The sequence below is a fragment of the Podarcis filfolensis genome (assembly GCF_964270895.1).
Source record: "Podarcis filfolensis genome assembly, chromosome: 1".
Lineage (NCBI taxonomy): Eukaryota > Metazoa > Chordata > Lepidosauria > Squamata > Lacertidae > Podarcis > Podarcis filfolensis.
The window spans coordinates 38,636,952-38,656,262 of record NC_139604.1 but is presented as its reverse complement, the minus strand read 5'-3'; the positions used below and the strand labels follow the sequence as shown (position 1 = coordinate 38,656,262).

The 19,311-nt window shown below is 38.8% G+C and overlaps 1 protein-coding gene across 3 annotated transcripts in view; it reads right to left on the bottom strand.

Moving 5' to 3' along the window:
* Nucleotides 1-19,311, bottom strand: part of LRP1B (LDL receptor related protein 1B) — a 764,381-nt gene that overhangs the window by 254,277 nt on the left and 490,793 nt on the right. The window lies entirely within an intron of this gene.

The window sequence follows — 19,311 nt, the reverse complement described above, 5'->3', positions numbered from 1 at the left end:
GGGAAATGGCAAAATATGAGCAAGATTATTGTTTACAAAACAATCCTGAGTTAAAGTGCATAGAATTCAACTTCTGACTATATATTACTATTCAGAATTTATGGAAATGTATAAATTAAAGCTTTATATCCTTATAACTATGCTTAAACAGATTCAGCTGTCTAAATAGATTGATTTAAAACAGTGCTGTGTCAATATTTGTGGTTGAGTTTTTCTCAGCCTGTTGCGGGAGAAGGAAAAGGAGAAGAAATTTGAAGAAAATGGGACAAAATTCTGGAGAATATTGGAGGGGTGCAGGGATTTAGTATGGTGCTTACCTTATTAAACTTGCAATGTGGCCAAGGCGTGTGTGTGTTCTTCCTTCAGTTTTTTTTTAAACAACACTCTCATAATCCTTGTGTGACTTTCTGTAGCTTCCCCAGTTGTCTGCATTGCCCAGGTGCCCTACAATACATTCCCCAATGGGACAATCTGTGGACAGCTGGAGAGGCAGCCACTAGAGAGCCTTAGAGTGGAACAAAGTCCTTTTAACTTTCTTTCTTTTTTTTAAATAATTTTTATTAACTGGCCAATCACATCAAATTAAATCACATCACATAAATTCCGAATTACATTGCCAAATTTTAAATTTTGTTGGGGGGACCCATACTTCAAGATCCGAAGTCCTTTTAACTTTCAAAACGCTGTGTGCTGCTCTTATACACTCCACTTCCTCTGTCTGATGTGAGTGGGCATTTCCCACAGGATTATTCAGAGACCGCTTGACGCTTGGTTACTTTTACATCTTAGGCCTGCTGGAGATATGGTGTTGTGGAAGCAGCCCGAAACTGTATGCTCTGTGGATGATGAGAGGGACTGCTGCTCTGGAAAGAGGTTTTGATATGTACATTCATGTTCTTCATTCTGAGGCAGAGCTCATGCTTCGCTCCAGTACTTATGGGCTTTATACCCTCAGGTATGGGAACTAAATAAAAGTAAAGCAACTTGGTTTCAAATGGCCATGTTGGTTGTTAAGAGGCCGATATTGCAAAAAAATATAAGGCCCTAATGGGAGTAGATATATACTGATCTCATGACATCTTGGCACATACAACCAATGAGAGCGTGACCTATATAAAAAGAAAGAATCCTGACATGGTTGAAGATATCTGACAAGGATTCCTTTACCTTGCTGGGCATCGAGAGGGTGTGTGGAAGCTCTGATTAACTGGGACAGTTGACGGAGAACCTCCTGCATTTCTCCTTGCTTCTGTTCTACCACCCCCCGGCCCACCCACAATATATTTATCTATTTACTTAAGTAAATTTATGTGATTTATGTGATTTCGACAGCCTGAGAGTAGGGCTCTGAAGGAGGGAAGACAGTTGAAGGGGGATAGGGGAAGGGAAGGAACAAAATGAATTTAATATCAACTAACTGTTTTGGAATACAAGCTCTTTTATTGTATTAATATATTTCAAGTTTTTTAAAGCTGTGAATAAAAATGTAGTTTTTATGTGATAGAAAAATAATGTGCATAGGTATCCATGAGAACACTTTATTGCTGTTCTTTCAATTAAGAAAATTTGCAAGTCTCTTAATACTCTCTGTCACCTGTTGCCTGCATCTGCTAGAAGTGCCCTTTCTCAGGTAATGGCCATAGTTAAATCTTCAAAAGACAATAAAAGAGTTTCAGAACCATGATGTCACAGAAAGTAAAAGCACCACCCGGCAACGAAAACATTAAAAGCACCATGAGGCATTCAAGACACCATCTGGCATAACTTGAATTGTCAGCAAACACAGAGTTCAAATTGATGGGCATATTATTGTTTAACATAGTTGACCAGTTAAAAGGTATAATTATAATTAGATATTCATTGTAGAGTTTTATGGCTTATATGGACAAATGAGCATAGTCTCGATTAACTAACTACAACTCAATGGAAAGTGTTGCTCAAGCTAATGTTTTTGAAAGTTAAAACCACTGAAAGCATGAGCATTTTGCTACTTATCTGAAGAACAGCTTAGATTTACAGGAACAGAGGGGATATTCACCATGCTTTTCTAATTTAATAGTATGCATTTGCACATTTCATACTAAAGAAATAATAATTATACCATGCACAACTGCACTGTAATATACATACAGAATGCACATGAATAATATATTTGATTTGTGTAACTTTTAAATGTTTTATTCCAGTGATGAGCAAACTTCCTTCATCTCAAATAATAAATGGGTTGTGAATTTTAGGTGCATCTAAACCCTCTTTTGAAACGGACGGGGAAGCACCTATATCATATGTACCTTAGTTTGGGATCGCCTAAAATTGCCAAACGCTCAATCTCTCTACAAGTTGTAATTTAATCAAAGCAACTATTTACTGGCTGTGGAGAGCACAGAGACTTTGAATATCCTTGGCAAGAAGTACTTTAAGATTCATCTATAGCCTATTGTTAAGCAGGAACAACACAGTCATCTCTTTGTGAGTACTTGGAAGTGAACAGTCAAGGATGACACTACCGTTTTGAGTCATTGGGCACTTCCAGTGCTATTTTTCTAAAGGGGGTGGGGAGGTGCCAGAACTCACCATGAATGCCTCCCTTGTTCTTTTATGATAGGGATAGGCAACCTAAGGCCCGTGGGCTGAATGCGGCCCAATCACCTTCTCAATCCAGCCCATGGACGGTCTGGGAATCAGTGTGTTTTTATATGAGTAGAATGTGTCCTTTATTTAAAATGCATCTCTGGGTTATTTGTGGGACCTGCTTGGTGTTTTTTTATGAGTAGAATGTGTCCTTTATTTAAAATGCATCTCTGGGTTATTTGTGGGGCCTGCCTGGTGTTTTTATATGAGTAGAATGTGTGCTTTTATTTAAAATGCACCTCTGGGTTATTTGTGGGGCATAGGAATTCATTCATATTTTTTTTCAAAATATAGTCTGGCTCACCACATGGTCTGAGGGACAGTGGACCGGCCCACGGCAGGAAAAAGGTTGCTGACCCCTGTTTTATAATGACAATTGTGCTCATCTGAGAGGCACTGGAACTGAGTTCCGGTGAGTTCCAGCTGAAAAAAAGCCCTGGGCACTTCCAAACAGCTACTATTTTGCTGGTGGGATTCAGCCACAGTGTGACAAATTCAGTTTGTGCACCACTCAGCATCTGTAGCTATCTCACTCCTCACACACCCCTGCTCTTGGACAGACTTCCTAGTTAATCATTAAACTGCAAGTCCCAACCTAGCAGTTCAAAAGCACATCAAAGTGCAAGTAGTTAAATAGGTACCGCTAGGGCGGGAAGGTAAACGGCATTTCCGTGCGCTGCTCTGACTTCACCAGAAGTGGCTTAGTCATGCTGGCCACATGACCCGGAAAAACTGTCTGTGGACAAATGTCAGCTCCCTCGGCCAGTAAAGCAAGATGAGTGCCGCAACCCCAGAGTCATTCGCAACTGATCTTAACTGTCAGGGATCCTTTACCTTTACCTTTTTATTATTTTTCAACTGAACTGAGTAGCTTATGTGGGCAGTCCACCACCTAGTCTAAGGAATCAAAAGTTATTTATGCTGTGCTCCCTGTGTTTATTTAAGTTTACATAATTATTTCAAGTATTTCTAACCATTTTTCACCAGAAAAGATCTCCTCAAAGTTGTTGCTGAACAGAGAACAGTCTCTTTTTCGAGCATACGCTAACAATAGCTACTGGCCTTGGACACAACATCTGATTAATACTGACCATGCAAGTGGCTAAATTAGCACATATGCGCATAATATGATTTGAAATATTTATACAGTATTTTTAGTCTGAGCATCTTCATTTTTTTCTCCGCATTCTAAGGTTTTATGCTTCTACCTGGTTTCATTTTCTACTGTGTTTTCCCAGTCTGCTTCTTATACTGGTTTGCTATAAACAGTTGCAGTCCTAATTATTTCAGAGATAAGAATCAAAAATAAGTAATCAGATAACTTTGTAAGCTTAACTTCAATTTCTACTAAAATATGCAGTGTTGACCTACCCTGAACTTCCCATGCAAAAGAATATAGAGAGCTGATGGATGAAGAATTGTTTTTAAAAGCTCGTACAATGTCTTATCAAGAAAAAGCCTAATTCTGATGGTCAAAGGCAATATTCCACCTATGTTTTCTCTGTGTTGTTCGCCTGTTGGTTCAATGGAGAACAACAATCAGAAGCTTTTAATTGATTTATATATGAAATTGTTGTATTTCTTTATTGTTGCTGTTTTTATTGTTAAAACACTTGAACAAAATTTATAGGAAGCAATTCATGAAGGGGAATAATGAATACATAGATGTGTCACATAAACCAGAAATATGTGTACATGGACTTTTTTAATTAAAAAAAAAATACTCATTTTCACCAGTTCCATGGATTTTATCTAGCAATTGTTGAGAAGAAAATGGTTTCCAATCCATGTATGTCACCCCTACCCCCCCTTTGATACCCCCCCCAGCAGCTCTTTTGCTAAATGCTCAAGCAATCCATAGTGGCAGGGGGAGGTGAAAAAAATACTCTCAATATATATCCAATGCATTTGACAATGCTGCTTGTTCCTTGGCTCTCAGCCAACATCTCTTCAAAAAAACCCCAATCTTTTGTAAATGAAACAAGCCTAAAATTGAAGAACTCTAGATGAGCCCAAGTTGCACAATGACTACATATGCAACCAAACAGAAAATCTCCAAACAAACACAGTCAACAACATGACAAAGGCAGCCTCTCGCACTAAAGGTAAGTTAAGCAGTGTAGGTTTTATCTCCATGATGAAGTACTCTTTGCAGTATGTATAATAAACAGCCCTAAATCAGCAGGTTAATAAATAGCATGAAGTCAACCTTGCAGAAAAAAATTATTCTTAGTAACATTAGTTGCATCAGCACTTTGCAAATAGAAATAGTTTTGAACAATAGGACTATCTTATATCAACAGAAGTTCTAGGAATATAGAACTGTGTTGTGCCGTGTCATCAATGTCTTTCTAGCCTCCAGTTAAAATTTGTGAATTAATGTTATTTTACTTTCAAAAGCTGCTTGTGCAGTATGTCACCAGTCCACAAACTCAAAGGATTCAGTCTACAGTGGTGTCTCTTCCAATCTTTCACCCCATCACTCCATAGTTTTTAGTCATGTAATTACAGTGGTACCTCGGGTTACATACGCTTTGGGTTACAGTCAGGATACAGACTCCGCTAACCCAGAAATAGTACCTCAGTTTAAGAACCTTGCTTCAGGATGAGAACAGAAATCGCACAGCGGCGGCAGCAGGAGGCCCCATTAGCTAACATGGTGCTTCAGGTTAAGAACACTTTCAGGTTAAGAATGGACCTCCAGAACGAATTAAGTACTTAACCTGAGGTACCACTGTACTGGGCACACTGGTAGCTGGGGCTTGCCCATGGTTATAGCCAGTCATGGGTAAGCTGGGGGAATGGTTTGGGGAGTGGAGAAAAAGTTAAACTTCGTCCCTCTGGTCTGCTCTCTGACTATAAAAACCAGCTATGCCTGGGTTCCAGCCTCAGTTATTGCTAGATTCCCCACCCACGTTCCCTGCACTTTATGTTGCAGGTAAATGGGCAGTCCCTGCAGAGGACATTGCTATGGAAGTGTTCAGTCACCATACAGGGGTCCAACGTAATCAATCTATTCCTTCATAAGCCCACTCACACTCATTCATCTGGCTACCAGGCTAAATACAAGGCTCAGCTAAAGCTGTTCACAATTTGCCACCTTAGTTCTTACATGGTCTGTTGTTTTTTCATAGTGATATTTTGATAGCAAGTATTAAGGAATCATGTGAAAATCTGAACTTTTTTGGTGGAAACATCACTTTCAGCACCTGAAGTGAAAATCCCTGTTTAATTTGTGTATTTTAGATATGTTTAATCCCCACTTTTAAGTATTTGTTGTAAAGTTATATGCTCAATGCTTTCAACTGAGTCCTCAATTGCCAAGTGTGTTGAGACATAGAAACTCTGAGATTTATTTTATGATTACAATTCCACTAAACAAATATTGCTGCAACATATAACTGAGAAACATTGTTTCCTAGTGCAAAATACCACGTAAGTAAATTCTGTAGTTTCTGCTGTTGTATTACTGGAGCACTGCTTTATAGCTACAGTTTTATATTTTATATTCTGTCATACTTGCATATACCTAACTGCTTTTTTAATCTTATTTTGCATGAGTCCAGCACAAGTTAATAGAAAATTAGAAGTATGCTATTTCTTCTGAACCACCTTACCGCACCAAAGATAATTCTTAATTAAATTAAGGTAATAAGAAAAAGGAGGCCAACAGACCCTCAGCCTTCAGCAATCTACATAGAAACAGAATGTTTATATGTGAACTCTTACTGTGATCATCCCAAAGACAGAACTGTCATCTCTGAAGTGAGAAAAGAACTTTATAAGAGAACCTGCCCAGTGCCTGAACTGAGGCAGGGAGAAAACAAAGTACTTAGGGGTTTGATTTAATACACTTAAAGAGATGATATCAAGTCTGCCCTCGCAAGCCTCCTCTTTTTTGCAGGTGCCGAAACCCCCACTGCCCAACAAATCAGAAGAGGATTTTGATCTATTGCATCCACAATCCCCTGACATGCCCCAAAATTGGGGGGGGGGGGGAGTACACTAGGCCTAGAACTAGCAAACCATTTTCCTCCCCTGGGGCTGATCTGGAAAATTCAATTCAAAAAGAATAAGCCCCAAGAAACACACATCCCCGCTTTGGCAGTCATGGAGCATTGGATTTTGGGGGGGAGCCTGGGATCCTTTGATTGACCCTGCCCCTTTGCTTCAGTAGTTGTGTAGATATGTAAAACGTTTTATCAGCAGCATCAATTGACAAGTTTTACTATGCCTGTCAAACTTTAGTGACTATTTTTCTTCAGTTTTAAGGGGCTATGGAAATGAGACAACTATTAGGTTTGGTTGGGAAGGGTCTGCTTTTTTGTCTTTTGTTTTTCAGGAAAGCTTTTGGGTAAAATTCATACTGCCATGCAAAATTGCTACCTCCTCTAGTGTCAATACTTAATTTAAGTATTCAGTGGTATGCATTAGCAAGCAAACATAAAGAAATCATCAGCAGAAAGATTCACGGTCTTTCTTGATACCAACTGCTTTCAGTATCTTCAAACTTTTGTAGGGAGTCCCTGCAGGGAAGCCAATGCTATCGTTTACAGTGTGTGTGGTTTTTGTTTTTTTTAAAAAAAATTAATTTTATTTTTATAAAACCTGTGCTGTTTCTTTTTAAAGCAAGTAGTTCTGTTCTATCATTTACCTGAAAATTATTTTGCACACCATTACCAACTCTGTTGGCATCCAGCTGTGTCAAGAGACATTGGAGTGCACCTCAGGGGGTGAAGTCAAGCCGCTGGAGAAACACAGCGCCTGCTGTGGCTGCAGAGACTGGTGACTCATAACTGCTCCCTCCCATGTTGTTTTTGCTGTGTTCACAGCACCAAAGTGACCTCCCCAGGGCACAAGACTGGGCAGTGTGAATGGAGGTTCTGGGCTGCCCAAACCCCACTTTCGCCTTGCTGATGTGGCCCAAAGTAAAGCAGAGTGATACATTTGGCATCAGCGTGGCTGCAGGAGTTGCCGGAAGGAGGCATACAAGATGCCATCCAACACATTAATAAATAATAATAATTAATTATAATTATAATAATACTTAATTTATTATTCACTTTCTAAACCACCATTCTCAAGGCAATTTACACATAAAATAGTTAAAAACACAAATACAAGACTAAAACACTAACAAGTGGTAAAGACCAACTTATCCAGCTGCAAAACCCATTGAAACAAAAATGGCTTCAAGTGTTTCCAGAAAGTACAGATAGTGAGTTCCTGTCGACTTTCAACAAATTCAAATTCATGTTCCTCCCTCAACCTGCCAAACAGGGGCCCTGGACTCTTAGCTTTCATTAAAAATGCAAGTCAATCAGACATATATAAATAAAATACGAAATCAACACATGGATACAATGCTCTAACACTTATTCAGCAGATACAGAGGCACTGCTGCAGCAAAGGACACTTAATCACTGTAGCTAAGCAATCAGGAGGGAGGAATATGAGGCATTTCCTGTATCTTTCTTGCTGAAGAGATTCACTCTTTTCCAACTGCAGTGAGTACAGGTACAGGAACATATCAAATGATGTTTTTAATAGCTGAGTGGCAGGAACAAATTAAGCACAGTAAGCCTTTTCTAGTATGGAAATTCAATTATGGGGAAAGCTTTCCCTATTGACATTCTGTCCGATATCTTATCGCTTATGTGTGGGGCCCTGATTTACGTTTGGACTCTGTAGTTCAGCACAGCAGCTCATAACATTCTAAATGCTGAATAAATTCTTGGGGATGAACTTTTTATGAACTAAAACAGTTCATCTGGATGAACTTGGATTGAAATACTTTGTTTTGTAAAAGTACAAACTAGAACTAGTTCCTTTTTAAAATGAACTTCCCAAGCACCTGGGAAACTTTGAAAAAAGCCTTTTTTTAAAAAAAAAACCAAAACCCTTGGCATGCTTCTTTTTATTATTAATGAGTAGTAGCAGCATCTTTTCTAACAAGGAATGCACACAAATTAACCTAGATAATTAAGTTAGTTCAGTGAAAACTAGGTGCAACCCTTTATTTACTGGAAATATTGTTGAATGTTGCTTAAATCTATCTATAATGGACTGAGATTAAACTGAAGTGTAAGTAAAAAAGTCCTAAGTCCATCATTTTTATCATAGGGAGTTTCTTCTGCTGCTGCTCTGTTCTAAAACTTGTGCCATGAATTTTGTCCCCACATATGGTATTTTCACCAGCATCATTCATTACTTTTTCATTCTGTCTTTTTGTTATATATAGGTTTTCGTTGGCACAGAGCTCATTTTTAAAGTATTTTGTTTCTTTGGTACTTTATGACCAACTGCCATCATTCCAGACAATCAGTGAAATCTATTTCATTCTAGCCTATAAAATATTACAGGAAAATATGGTGAAAGTTATAGATTCTATACCCACCCTGGACCCACTGCTCTGCAATAGGTACTGACCAGTTGCTAATACACCATTTATTGGCAAGTTGATCTAGAGGGTTGTGACAGAGCAGATGCAGGCAATCTTGGATGAAACTGCTTAACTAGACCCATCTCACTTGGGGTTCAGACCTGGTTTTGGAACTGAATTGTCCTTGGTCACATTGGTGAACAGCCTTTATTAAGACAGAGAAAAGAGGAGTGTGTGCTTACTTATTCTGCTCAGTCTATCCAAGGCTTTTGATACCACCAACTGGCTTTGTAGGATAGATGTCATGTACATTGTTTTACACTGGTTCCATTCTTACCTGCAGGGTTGCTTTCAGAGAGTTGCTCTTCAGTTCCCTTGTATTGCTGCTATGGGGTGCTACAGAGCACTATTTTGCTGCCCCGTCCCCCGTGTTATTTAACATTTATACAGGGCTGTCAGGAATGGGGATGTGGCATGAAGTGTCAGAAGTAAGTTTAAGCCCTGTGGGTGAGTGGTTTCTGTGTCTAGGCCAGGCATGGTCAAACTTGGCCCTCCAGCTGTTTTGAGACTACAATTCCCATCATCCCTGACCACTGGTCCTGTTAGCTAGGGATGATGGGAGTTGTAGTCCCAAAACAGCTGAAGGACCAAGTCTGGCCATGCCTGGTCTAGGCCAATGACTTCTCTGGATGAGTAAAAATTCCCCTGAAGGAACAGGTATGCAGTCTGAGGGTGCTCTTGGATCCATCTTTTCATTTGAAGCTTGAATGGCCTCAGTTGCTAGGAGCACCTGTTACCAGCTTGGGTTGGTAAGACAACTACAGCCATTCCGGGACCAAGATGGCTTTGCCACTGTGGTCTTGGCATCAGTAACATCAAGACTAGATTACTGCAATGTACTCTATGTAGGCCTCCCTTCGAGCTTAACCAAGAAACTACAGCTGGTGAAGAATGCAGCAGCTTGTTTGTTGAAGCTATGGAGTCAGCTATACAGCAGCAAATAAAATGTTTTAAGTGTGTTTTAACTGCAATATACAATGTGACACTAGATGATGATGGTGAGCCTCATGGAAAATCCAATGTATTTTTAAGAACACTTTTTTAAAAAAACAAAAGAAAACTGTTTTTATGTATGTGTAGATTCCACCCATGTAACACTTTTGCTAAGGGAGCTGCACTGGCTGTTAATATGCTACAAGGAGAGGTGCTAGGTTTTGCTTTTAGCATTTGAAGCCATGAGCAACTTGGGGCCAGGCGACATAATGGACTGCCTTGACCCATATAAATCTGGCTGGCAACTGCACTTCTTAGATGGGGCCCTGTTGAGAGTACCACATTCCCAGAGGTGAGCAGTTCCAGCCCTCTGGAATCAATTACTAGCTGAAATTGAACAGGTATCTAATGTCATGATGTTTAGACACCTACTGAAGATATTTCTGTTTAAGAAGGATTTACCTGGGGTATGACCCAGTCTATGGACTATTAATTGGTAGTACATCAGTAAAAATGGTTTTATTGTTCTTAAGCTTTGTGGGAATACTTTTTTATATTGAGAACTTGTACTTTTTGTATTTTATTTTAACTTCTTGTACCCCTCTTTTAAATAAAGCCCAATGTGTGTTGGCCATGTGGCTTCTCACAGACTCCTTTTACTGTACCTTTGACATGGTGTGGTAAACTATTGGCTTACATTGAAACATATGCACTTAAGAGGTCATGCTACCACTTAACTGCATGTGTGAACTGAGGAAAGAACTAAGGGATGATGTCAGGTGCTGGAAGGCTTCAGCCAGGAGCCTGGCATGTCAGACACTCGTTCTCCTGCTTACTGTGCTACTGGAGTTGGTTCTTTCATCTGTCTTCTACCATGAATTTGTTGATCACTCCTAACTTTAAGTTCAGCCAATTAATATCTTTTTAAAGGTTAAGGGTAAAGGGACCTCTGACCATTAGGTTCAGTCACAGACGACTCTGGGGTTGCAGCGCTCATCTCACTTCATTGGCCAAGGGAGCCGGCGTACAGCTTCCGGGTCATGTGGCCAGCATGACTAAGCCGCTTCTGGGAAACCAGAGCAGCACACGGAAATGCCGTTTACCTTCCCACAGGAGCGGTACCTATTTATCTACTTGCACTTCGTGCTTTTGAACTGCTAGGTTGGCAGGAGCAGGGACCAAGCAACAGGAGCTCACCCCATCGCAGGGATTCGAACCGCCGACCTTCTGATCGGCAAGCCCTAAGTTCTATGGTTTATCTTTTTAATAGGACATAAATAACATTATCACTGATGTCAGGAAATTTGTTTGTATTTTGCTACAAGTTCTCCTTATCTAAAGGGCAGGTTCATCTGGGTCCAGTTCAGTTATCTCTGCTTATACACTCTTCCCAATCATTCATCTGTAATGACTGGTAAAACTAGACATGTTTTCATCACTAAAGGATGTAGAGGTAAATCATGAAATAGATTTCTAAGGCAGGAAGAAAGCTATCATCTATCTATGTCCTCTGTTATTGATTACTGTTCATGTGAAGTATTTTGTTTTTGACAGAATACTTGTGTCCATCTCAGTAAAATAATTGGACTGAATCCAATCTTTAGCTATCCATAAAAAGGAAGGGCTACTTCCATTCTTGAAAAAGTTTTTTAGTTCATCAGAGGAATCTTGTTGGCAGAATAAGGAAAGGGTGATGTTTGCCAGTTCCCACCTAGGAAACCACTGTCCTGGAAGATTCCCCATCCCACCAGATTTGATTTTTTGAGAGCACAGAGGGAAGTGGAAATTGTCAACAACAAAAGCCCCCCCTCCCCATTTCTATCAGTGGAGGTGTTCTCTGTGACCAAGGCAAAGTCTAGAGCCAAACCTTAGCAGGTGCATATATAAACATTAATTATTTTCCCCATTGTTAAGCATATCGCTTTGCAATTTATTAGAGGTCCTTTCATGAGCATTTTATTTGTTCAGTCATTTCCTGTAAAACAGGTACGTCCTATTTTTCAAACATATAAGTATGACTACACAGATAAAATGCTTATTTGTCTCATGAGAAGTGACAAGTTCTGGCAGCAGAATGAGAGTAATACTAATTTAGAAGATGGAGAATGGTGGTGACAGCTCAAGTTTGTACTTTGTGCCCAGAAAAAGAAGGGTCCCTTAGTACCATTTATCAAGTAAAGAGAGCTGAGAGTAGGGGCAGTTAACAATTCCATTCTGATGAAGTGGGAAATGCAATATATTATTGTAAAACACAGTTTTAGGTCAGCACTTGATCCTTCACAATTTGTTAATTTATTTTCTAACAGGGTTGTTCCAGCCCCAAACTGCAACCCAGTGTATGCATCACAGAACATTTTGAACTAAAAGGAACCCAAAACAAAAACAAAACTGAATATGTGTGTAATTTCAGTCTCCTCTTTGTAGCATAGATATCTATGTTATGGACAATTTACTTTCTGCAACATGTCCTTTACTTGAAAGTAATCGGAAAAGAAGATAAAGTGTCAAGCTGTGTAAGGCCTAAGAGGTAAAGTAATTGTTTTGAATTTAGTTTTCTTTTAACTGTGTTCTTTAAAAGAAATAAAAGAAGCTGCTGATATTTGCTTCATTTGAAGAAATATCACATCATTTTCCCAGCAGAATTTTTTTTTAAGGCAGAGGAAAATGCATAAGGAGTCTGTGTCTAGCAGGTTAAAAAAATAACAAAATCCAATAAATGTTTTAATGTAATATGAAAAAACCAATTATTACTTACGTTCGCCTCTTAGAAATGGAGAAGTGCTTCACATATTACATTTTCTGCAGCCAGCCTAAAGTCCAGGAAATTCTAAGCTTAATTTGATTTTGAGAGCTGCCTAGAATGTTGCAGTTACCCACAGAAGCTTTAATACTATTAATAGTACTTGTGTGCCCAAATCACTTAACTACCCAGCAGCAAACCTGTTAAGCATTGCTGTCATTTAACCATTACCGAGAGAAAAAATCCTTAGTCTGAATAATAGCATTTTTAAACAAATACTATCAGAGCAATAATGTTCAAGATTTACAGGTTTTCAACTTGCAGTGCATGAGCACACATAAGTCCTTTTTGTTAGCACATTTCAGATCCCCCAAATATATATTTCATACCATGCTGTCCTGCAACTACTTGTGGACTCAGGCACAGGAAGTGCGCAGCCCAGCACAGGGCAGGCCGAGGGAAGAAGTAAAACACATGACATTGGCACTGGGTTGAAATAGGCCTCAACTGTATTGATTAAAGATATAAACAGATTTTGGCAAAGGCACCCAGGAGTCGCAGGTAAGCTGCATTTTTAGATTTATGCACTCTCTCAGATTTCATTCATTAGTCACATGGGAAACTTTGCATTCCTAAATCAAGAAATATCAAAGTTTGTATTTGCCTGGAATACTCATATTTTTGGAAGGACCGCCCCTTCTTCCATGAACGAAGGGTAAAATGTGCAAAATACAGTACTCAGTATGTTCTTAGAGGCACACTCTTGTTCCATCATGTGTTCCAGCACTGTTATAGGTTAGGCTGAATTCCTGTGCACACCTACTCATGAGTAACCCCTACTAAGTTTAGCGGGACTTGTTGCCAAGAAAACCAGCATTAAAGAGTTTGGAAACGGATTTTGTATTTAGCAGGTCTGTCTGTTCTTGTGGAATGTGATGTAAGATTTCTGAAATATCTCTTCCTCCAACGATTACCTTAGCGAGAAAGCAACAAAGCAGAGCCAGACTGGAGTCTGGTAATGTTGTTCCTCTGAAACACCACCAGAGTGCTGAAGCCTTTCATGGATTGGCTACAGAGTCAGCTAGCCACAGAGTGGGAAGGAACAGCACTTTGGGAGGGGGAAAGAATAAAAGGAGCAGTTTCTGAGCGAGAGATTTAAGATGGATTTAAGTTGAGTGATAGGGTTTGGGTTTTGAGAAGGGGCAAAGGTTTAAAAATATGGATGATTGTCAGAGACGCTGAAGGAAGTTCAAAACAGTTATGATTTGTTATATTCGAGATGAAATGTATAATTTGATGAAAACCAATAAAATCTATTTTTTAAAAAAAAGAGAAGGGGCAAAGGTTCAGTTTAAGAGATATAGTTTGATGGGAGGGAAAGAGTGAGATAAGGAGAACTGGTTCTGAGTGATGTTAAACATACAAACTGAGTCTGAGTCTAGCCAGGAGGGGAGAGTTCTTCTAGGTACAGAAGACTCCCAACCCAGTAACAAGGGGTGAGGTGATCCCCTGGTGATCTGTTATACTATTTAGAAGATCTCAGGTGTGTGATGGTTAAGAGAGTGGGTAACCTGAGGAGAAGTGCCCCTCGCTCATGAAACAAAGTATTAAGCTGTGAAGGAAGTATTTAACTGTAATATCTAAGCGACAGAAACTGAGTTGAGCATTTTACCATCTGTTCTAGCAACCCGAACACCTACCACCTGAAGTGTAACACCTTGCTTTTAGTAACTGAAGTTTAAGAACAGCTGTGCCTATCGTATTGTGTTTAACCCTGAGACATCTTAGAGTTAGTTAAAGTAAATAAGTTAACTTCGACTTGAAAAAACACATTTCCTGACCCACCTTGTTTCATACACTTCTTTTTGTTTAACAAAACTTTTCTTGTTTGTTTGATCAACTCCTGCCTGAGACTCTAAACCATTAAGTTTTCCCTCATACAAGTCCCCCACTAGATAATCTGTTGTAAATTGCAGAAATTCATGTAATTGGTGTACTGTGAAGTATATTTAATTGGGGGCAGTTAGCGGGAGTGGATCCGCCACATTATTAACTGGTGATATTAGGTGGTGGGTTTGCTACATGAGGTCTATTAATGAGGGGTATGGTTTTTTTTAATAGAAAAAAACATTGTGTACAGTGGTACCTTAGGTCCCAAACTTAATCCGTTCTGGAAGTCTGTTCCAAAACCAAAGTGTTCTAAAACCAAGGCGTGTTTTCCCATAGAAAGTAATGCAAAATGGATTAATCCGTTCCAGACTTTTAAAAACAAACCCTAAAACAGCAATTTAACATGAGTTTTACTATCTAATTAGACCACTGATCCATAATATGAAAGCAATAATCAATGTAAAGGTAAAGGTAAAGGGACCCCTGACCATTAGGTCCAGTTGTGACTGACTCTGGGGTTGCGGCACTCATCTCGCTTTATTGGCCGAGGGAGCCAGAGTACAGTTTCCAGGTCATGTAATAATAATGCAAAATAATAAAATAAATAAGACAGTACTGTAGATGATAATAATAATAATAATAATAATAATAATAATAATAATAATAATAATTCTTACATGCAGTGATGATAGTCATTGTTTAGATGGGGGGCTTTTATCCATTTATCCAGTCACACAATCAACCAGTAGCTGAACTGGGTTTCACACAGTCACAAGTCACAAAAACGTAGTAGGAAGCCACAGTCACAAGTCAGTCCCATAAAATAAAGAACAAGTCACTGTAAAAAAAACCACGAAAAAGCCACACAAGCAAAAACGCAAGAACAACGGCAAAAACAAAAGCTCCAAATATCACCTCTTTGTTGTGTGGGTGCTCGGGACTCAAAAGCCAACAGAGTCAACAGAAAGCCTCTGATTAGCAGCGGGGGACTCAATTTACAAATGGAACACACTCAACAGGAAGCGGAACATGTTCCGCTTCCAAGGCAAAGTTCACAAACCAGAACACCTATTTCCAGGTTTGCAGTGTTCTATTTCCAAGTTGTTCATAAACAAAGCTGTTCTAAAACCAAGGTACCACTGTATAAAAATCTGATAAATTCAGTGCCAAAGCAGACTGAAAAAGATATTCTGTTTCATTTATTCCAGCTTGGGGAGTCTAGAAAATTGATTTGGGCACTATGTTGTCATTCTGACAATGAATTATGGGAGCAAAAACACAAATCCAAAGGTTCATCCCAAATGCTTTAGCAATATGTCATAAAAAATATCATACACATACATGATTTGTCAGATTTATCTTTCTCTATGGAACCTTTCAAAATGCTAGGGTTAACCCCAGGAGCTTAACCAACTAGACTTATACTACTTCAAAAAGCATTTCAACTGCTTGTGTATTCTGTTGGTCTAAATTGTTAGAGCACAGATTTTGTACATGAAATGCAACTGCCACACATCTTTTGCTTTGTGCAATGGGTTATGCATGTGGTGTCACTGTCAGAAACATTAGAGATCCCCTCCCTGTCTAGCCCAGCTTACAACCCGTAAGCTTGGATTCAGTATATTCAGAAAAGAGTTAACATGGTGACTTTGTAAAGTAGCAATTACAACAAACCCTGGTTTTCCTCTGGAGCCTTCTCAGCCAGCAAGACTCCACCCCTTCACACCCTTCTCCAGGGATGATCTCCAAATTCCAACCTCAATGTCTATTGAAAGAAAATGTCTCCAGATTACTACAATCACTGCACTGCCAACCCTTCCTTTTCTTTTCCATTTTTCTTTCCAGCAGCTGACAGCGTTTCTCCGTTTTACCTAGCAGCAAATCTAGCTTTCCCCTATCCTTCCATTATGTGGAAATGGACATATTCATCACTGGAAATGACTAACACTTGAAAGTGCTAACAGAAAGCCTTGATCAAAAAAAGGCCTTGAGAATATTATTTCCCTAAAGCAAAATGTAATTTATTTAATCCTTGAATGAGAACAAATTTCCATTTCAGAATGAGTTTCTTTAAAAAAAAAAAAAACTTCCTTGAAGATTTTTGGATAGCAAAACCACAGGATTGCTACAGCTTCAAAGTCAATGCCTACCTATAATGCCTCTCAAGCCTTGCTAAGAGATTTGACAGGATGGAGGCCTTGACAGTTTCCTAAGAACAGGAGCCAAGCTTTTTGGAAGACTAACTCAAATCAATCTCTCCCCCCCCCCCTCTCTCACACACCTCAATGTGGAGGAAGCTCAATAAGGTTAGGAGGTGGTTGCTGATGGCAGCAGGCAGATTATCTCTGTAATATGGCCCATTTGGTAGTAAGTGGCTTTCAAAACTTGTATCCCCTCATAGAGCACTGCCATATAGAAACCTGCATGGGAGTGCTTAGCTTGGTTTAGCATATTCTATCTCACTCCATTTTAACCCTCTTATAAATTATTGTCTTTTTATTTATTCTTCTTTTTTTTAAAAAAAAAAATAGTTTTAGATCTTCACCCTCGGATTGTAAAAAATTCCATTTTTTATTTGATTTCACTGATCGTGCCTGTGGGCCGCAGCAGTGGATCACAGCTGGGATCAGCAGCGGCCAGGACACTAAAAATCCTCCTGGAAGCTGTACAAGTGGCAGTGGTGGCGATCACGCCCCAGTCCCAGAAATCAGTTCATTCCTTTGCAGCAATAGTTACAGACTAAAAAAAACCCGCTCTTTAAAGCTGAAGCGCAACAAATGGCAATTCAGGTTTTCTGTGGATTGTCATTTTCTCTGATTCTGCTTTAACTTGCGAGTTTTCACAGGGAACGCTCTAGTCTAGAGCACAAATGAGAGGGTGCTCAGACACAGAGCTTTAAAGCACAGACTTTGCCTGAAAAGAACAGAAGAAAGTGTCAGTAAACCTAGAGAGGCGGTTGGGCTGCCTTGGTGGACCAATTGGCTCATATCCTGGGTTCCTTGACTCAAACAGGACAATGAGATGTCAACATATGGCTATGTGTATGCTAGGCCCTACCCTGACAAATGCAAACCACTGTCAATGGGATCCAGTAATGGAATAGATCGAGTTGGTTCAAGACGGCAATTCGTTTCTTGCAATACCGATTACTAATAAATAAAGCTCACATTTGCTAAGTGTGGTTTACTATTAATATAAAAAGATGATGGTCCTGAATACATTAATAGCAGAAGATATCCTGTAAGAGTGTGTATATAATACCTTATGGGAACACCCAGTTTAACTTGCTAAATATAAAAATGTACATATTTTGTAATTAAATGTACAAGGCTGATGAATGTAGGCAACTTTATTAAAGTGTTATGCACATATTTATATGCCCCATTCATTTCATGCTTCACTTGCAATGCACTCTTATGATGAAGTTTTATTAAAAAACCTAATAAAGAATTAAATAAAACCAGTATCATTATGAAACAGGTAAGGACATAATAACTCAATATACTCAAGCAGAAATTCTGCTTTGGTGGTTAGGTAATAATGAATTCATATGAAAAATAAGAACTTGGAAAAAGAGAAGAGGCGAGGTAAAATGTAGTAGCAGAAGAAGCTACAATATACATATATTGAAATGCTTATCTTTTTCACTTTTGTGTCTTAAAAGGGGTATAACATTAACCATCATTTTTATAACCACAGGTCAATATCTGGAATCTAAAGACTACACTTCAACATCCACTAACAGACCAGAATTACTAGTTTAAATTACATAAAGTAAAACCCAAATATATTGCATAAATAAATACACGTGAAAAAGGAGCTAGGTGGTTTGAAAATATCCCATTCATTGTTAAGAGAATTACCAAACAAATCAGTTTAAATACAACTTCGACTAATTTCTTTTGAAACATCACTTCAGTCAGATCTAGTCAAGCTTACCATCTGCTGAGTACACAAAAGCAGCTCTATTCTAGAATCATACAGCTTCCTTTGCAAAGTTTGCACGCAAGCTGTTCTTGTCAAAATTAAACCCATGTGATTATTCATCTTAATATTCAATCAGGCGTTAAGTAAAGAGTGACAAAAGTCCACATATGGATGACAAGCTGCTTCTGTAGTAAATATTCTCCTTTTTATTGAACAGAGTCTTATGATATTGTAAGATGTTCCCCACCAGCCACTAAAGACTTCACTATCTACAGGCTAATATAAAACAAGGTTGAAGTAGCCACTTCAAAACTCAGGCATCCACACCATTTACATTATTATGCCATGTGTCTATTGCTGCGGCTGATAATGAATGAACTTGTTGATATGATGGGTGAAATGACAAAACATGGTTCCTAATATTTTGCATTCATTCTCCAAAAGTTTGCAAATGTGTTGCTATAACACAGATATACATTCTTGACTGCTGAGTTTTTAAAAGCACAGATACAAAATATTTTAACTGGTGCTCCAAAGCACATTGAGAAGGGTACCTTACTATTGTATATGCACACACTAAGTTCCAATGTCCTCATTTAAAAGAACAAGTTGACAGTGATATCTCTCTTACTTATCTATATTCCATAAAAATTACATTGGAATTTTAAGCAATGGACTTTTTGAGACAGTGACAACAAAGTTATTTTTCAATTTCCTCTGTGATTTGGAAATGACAGGGAAACGTAGG